At 38.3% G+C, this 4,872-nt stretch overlaps 1 non-coding gene across 1 annotated transcript; it reads left to right on the forward strand.

Annotated features, from left to right (window-relative positions):
- Nucleotides 1-1,114: 1,114 nt before the first annotated feature.
- Nucleotides 1,115-1,221, forward strand: LOC145626056 (small nucleolar RNA R71). The gene has a single exon (XR_014110928.1). It is a non-coding gene; the product is annotated as a small nucleolar RNA R71 (small nucleolar RNA).
- Nucleotides 1,222-4,872: the final 3,651 nt, after the last annotated feature.

A 4,872-nucleotide genomic window follows, 5' to 3' on the forward strand; every position in this document is an offset into this window, starting at 1 on the left:
AGTAAAGGGAACTGTTACCTTCAAATCTTTTACCACCTCCAGGAACTTACCAAACTGCTTATCCAAATTTGTCTTCAATTGACTATTGGGGAATGGGAGTTTGATAATTGGCTTTGGAGCATTATTACTCTTATCTGGAGTAGCCACCTTCTCTAGAGTTGTACCCTGCAATGTAGAATTAGATATGTTAGTATTATCTTTCAGCCCTGTAGGGCTATCAACTTCATTGTTTGGTTTAACGGAATTAAGATTAGCATTATTTGATAAAACAGGTTCGTCAACTCTGGGCATAGAGGGCCCTTCATAGTTTGAACCACTCCTTAGAGTAATTGCAAATTCTTGATCCGTAGGCCGGGTTGGCTATGCCCGCAGAGCTCCCTGTTGGCGGACTTGTAGGGTAGCGGAGAGTTGCGCAATTTGATTATCTACAATTTTATTATGCGCTAGAATTTGATCAATTGTCGCATCTCTGCTCTCCATGTGCTTTTGCATATTGGCCAACATTGCTCTAATTTCCACCAAAGAAGGGTCAGAAGATGACGAGGGTTGTTGTGGTTGGTTCTTCTGGCTAGCATTGGGATGGTAATATTTCTGCTGCTGTTGCTGTGGCGCATGTGGTTCTTGTGGTGGTGGATTTTGAACATTAGTGCTCCGGTAGGAAAGGTACGGATGATTCCGATACCCAGGATTGTAAGTGTTGGAGTATGGGTTATTCTGCCTATAAGCTTGGAAGACATTAACTTGCTCCGCGGAACTCCTGCAATCTTGCTCCCAATGACCTACAATACCACAATTTTCACAGAAAGCCTCATTAGAATTATTATTAATCGCATAAACATTAGCTACATTAGCAGTGCTCAGATTATCTAATTTTTGGCAAATAGAGGTTAGTTGAGCTTGCAAAAAGGATACAGAGTCGACACTATGCTTCCCCTTGTTAGCGAATCCTCTAGGGTTCCCATATTGGGAATTATGTATCGCCATGTCTTCAATAACCTGACCTGCATCTTCAACATCAAAATTCATAAACCTCCTACTAGCTGCAGAGTCTAAAATTATTCGAAAAGAATTTCCCACGCCATTATAAAAGGCTTGGATTAACTGCCATTGTGCTAAATTGTGGTGGGGGCAATCTCTTTGTAAATCTTTGAACCTCTCCCAAGCCTCATATAAAGATTCATCGGCTTCTTGGGCAAAGTTCTGGATCGCACTCCGTAGTAAGGTTGTTCTCCCTGCAGGATAATACTTGTTATAGAAATTTAAAACAAGAGTTTCCCAGTCAGTTATATCAAGTGTAGTTCTATTTAAGCCATTAAACCACAATTTAGCTTTTCCAGTTAAAGAGAAGGGAAAGAGAATCTCCCTGATTTGGTCTTGAGTGACCCCGGCTTGCCTGATGGTGTTGCAATATTGACAATAGTCGGCAATGTGAAGATTTGGGTCTTCACCCTTGGCTCCACTGAATTGCTTCCTCTCTATCATCGTTATAAATTGAGGTTTAATTTCAAATTGAACCCCATCAAGAACCGGAGTAGGGGTGAGATGTGGAAAATCCGTAAGCTTTGGTTGTGAATAATCACTAAGCTTCTTTGGAGCCGTCATCTCTGATTCTGCGTCTGATGATGTCTCTGAATCGCTAGAACCAGTTGGAGGATCTCGGTGATTATTGTTATTATCACCAGAATCCGCCAGGATTTGCTTGTAGAGATTTTTCTGTCTATGGAAGGAACGTTCGATCTCAGGATCGAATGGGATGTAACCTGATCTGGAACACCTGGGCATAAACAAAAACTAGAAGCAAATATGAGATTTGTCTCAGAGAACTAACGCTCTCTGAGACAAAAGGGAAATAATCTAGACTACAAAAACAATCAGAAATAAAATAAAACCGTTTCCCCGGCAACGACGCCAAATTTTGACAGGATAAAGTCGTATCCCCAAATCAAAAGTAAATACCTAAATCCTCTAACTAAAGTAGATAGGAAAGTAGGGTCGATCTCCACAGGGAAACAAGTCTTTCTATTCCTAATTAACTAAAATAATCTAGATTATGAAGTAACCAATATTTATATTTGAATGAGAAACTAAACTACGAAGATTGAGAATAGGGAGAAACAATGTATAAAAGGATCTAGGGCATAGGTTCACCAATAAATAATACTCCAGGGTAAAACATAGTAATCAATCATTGACATTGCATAAATAACACGATTAACAGGCTCTCGCAATTTATTAATCAACATAGATCTAACAGGCTCTCGCCATTTACTAGATCTAAGTTCTTATTGAAAATAGCCTTTAATATCAAATTAACATCTGCTCGATTCATCAATTTAATATTGTTATACTTTTACAAGCCGCAATTGTAAAACGTTAAAACAATTCAATAAGAAATTATCATGCAATACCAATAATCAATAATAGTCAATCATCAATGCATCAATTAACCAGATTGTAAAGGGCTTTCGCTACGTATTACAATCACACAATTAATTTACCGGTATTAAGTCTCATCTCTCGAATCTCGACTTAACCATTTATAAATTAACCTGCCTATTGAAACTAGACCTAAACATTAATTCTCATCTGTCGAATCTCGAATCAATGTTGTCAAACTCATGCATAAAAGATCAGGCCTAATCTAGTCACAGAGCATTAAATCAATCAATAGGAAATTAATCTAGCATTGATAATTAACAACAACAATTTACCCCTTCTTATTATTTATGGATCCCCATAAACCCTAGAAATAAAACTACTCACACATATTAAAAACTAAACTAATCAAAGTAATAAAATAAATCATGATGAAAGGAATAAAATAAACAACTAAGATTAAAGGAAGAGAAATCGTTACCAAAATAAATCTGGAATTAAGAGTAGAATTAAGAACAAAGGTTTTTAGAGAAAGAAATCTAAGAGAACAATTAAGAGAGTAAGGAAAGAGTAAAGAGAGAAAAAGAGATACTAAAATCGTATTACGGAGGAGTATTTATACTCCGTACAAAATTCCTAAACTAAAACAAATTAAAACGACGTTAAACGTCTCCTAAGAAATACACGCGCCCGATCGGGCGAGGCACCGCCCGATCGGGTGCGCCTTTTTGCTCATATTAATAATCTCGCGCCCGGCAGGGCGCGTCACCGGGCGCCAGCCAAAGCTTCTCCTGCCCGGCCGGGCGCGACTCCGGGTGCCAGCCTTTTTGGCCGGGCGGCTCATTTGGGCCACTATTTAGACTTCGATTGGGCTCCAACTCTTCGGGCCAATCTGGTTTTCCTCTTCCGGTCTTGAATACTCGGTCCAAATGCCCCGGTATCACCTATACCGAGCCCTTAATCACCGGTTCGATGGCTCTAACCGGCCCTAGGCTATAAACTCGATCTGGTCGTGCTTTTCCAATGCTCGTGATTGCTCCAAAATAACTCGGGAAAATACTCCAAAAGCATAAATCCCTGCAAAAGTCAACCAAATCTACAAAAACACTATAAAACACCAATTAGTAATAAAAGTGGCCCTAAAGAGCCAAAAACACTAATAATTATGACCGAGGGACGGGGGGTAAAATACTATATAAATTAGACACATCACTAGGGTTTGTTATTAATCTTGTTAGTATCATGCCTAGGATCTTGCTATTATTATGCTTTAACATGAGGATGATAATGATTATTGATTATAATTATTGTTATAATTATTATAATTGTCATGATTATTATTATGTTGCTTGATGATTTTTATTGTTATTTCCTGATCACGCCTTTTATGCATGTTTAAAGGGAATTTGTACTTGTAACCACGCTTAATAAGATAATTAATAATCTTGTTAGGGTTAGTTTGATTACAATTCAAGTGATCGCCAATAATAGATTTATTTGTGCATTAATATTCAACCAACATAGATAAACAGGTTTACGGTTAATCCTATTGATTGCATGTTAGTCAAAAAGCGCACATGAATACGATCAGAATAAAGTAGAGGCCTATTATTAGGGCAGGTTCAATCTCTTTTAGGTTGGATTTGTAACTTCATCCCCGAACTACCAGTCATGGTTCAAGACCTATTGGAGTTGACGATCTCCTGGATCGTTAAGGGGTGTAACCTTCACCTCGTGAACGGTTTACAAGTTCCTAAAACTTGTTGGCGACTCTTTTGCTCTATCTTCTTTCCCTTTGGACGTCACCATATTTAAGTGTATTATCACAGTGGGGTTCAAGCTAGGGATAACGCTTGAAATATTCCCTACATTAATTCCTAAAATTTATTTCGGCAATGATTTAAAATGAGTGGATGAGACTCGAAAAGTTCTAAGTATTTCATGTGCGTAATTTTGATTAACATTATTGTCATATGCATAAAAAAAGATCTCATTGGAAAGACCATCCGTAATGACTTAAAACATAGGATTTTTACACGTAGAAAATTTGAGGAATATCTTTCACAACTAGGATCAAAATAACACTGCGCGAAACTGGAAAATTTTATCGAGCATAGAAAGCTGCTGAGGCATGTAGGAACTAGCCTCAACGAACAAAGATTAGCGCCAGTATTTTGACTTTAGAGCCAGACGACAGCCTCTGTCGCCAGCCGCTAAAGCCAAAAAGTGGCGATGTCGCCAAGTTCTTCCAATACCGAGCCAGAAATATGCGTTCTAATTTCGACCAGTTTTTAGCATTGTTTGCTCGATCCTACTTCCTGATTGAGTTATCTCACTTTTCTAAAACCCATATGTGTTCTACATATGGACATAACCCTTTGGGAATTCATGCTCCATCTACCTGATTGAACGCTCTGAGAAACAAAGGGTACATCCGAGAATTTTGATTTCACCAAACCATGGAAGCGAGTTTTTCTAAATTCGCAGTGTTCTATC

Source organism: Chenopodium album, chromosome 3 (assembly GCF_948465745.1).
Source record: "Chenopodium album chromosome 3, dcCheAlbu1.1, whole genome shotgun sequence".
Taxonomy (NCBI): Eukaryota; Viridiplantae; Streptophyta; class Magnoliopsida; order Caryophyllales; family Amaranthaceae; genus Chenopodium; species Chenopodium album.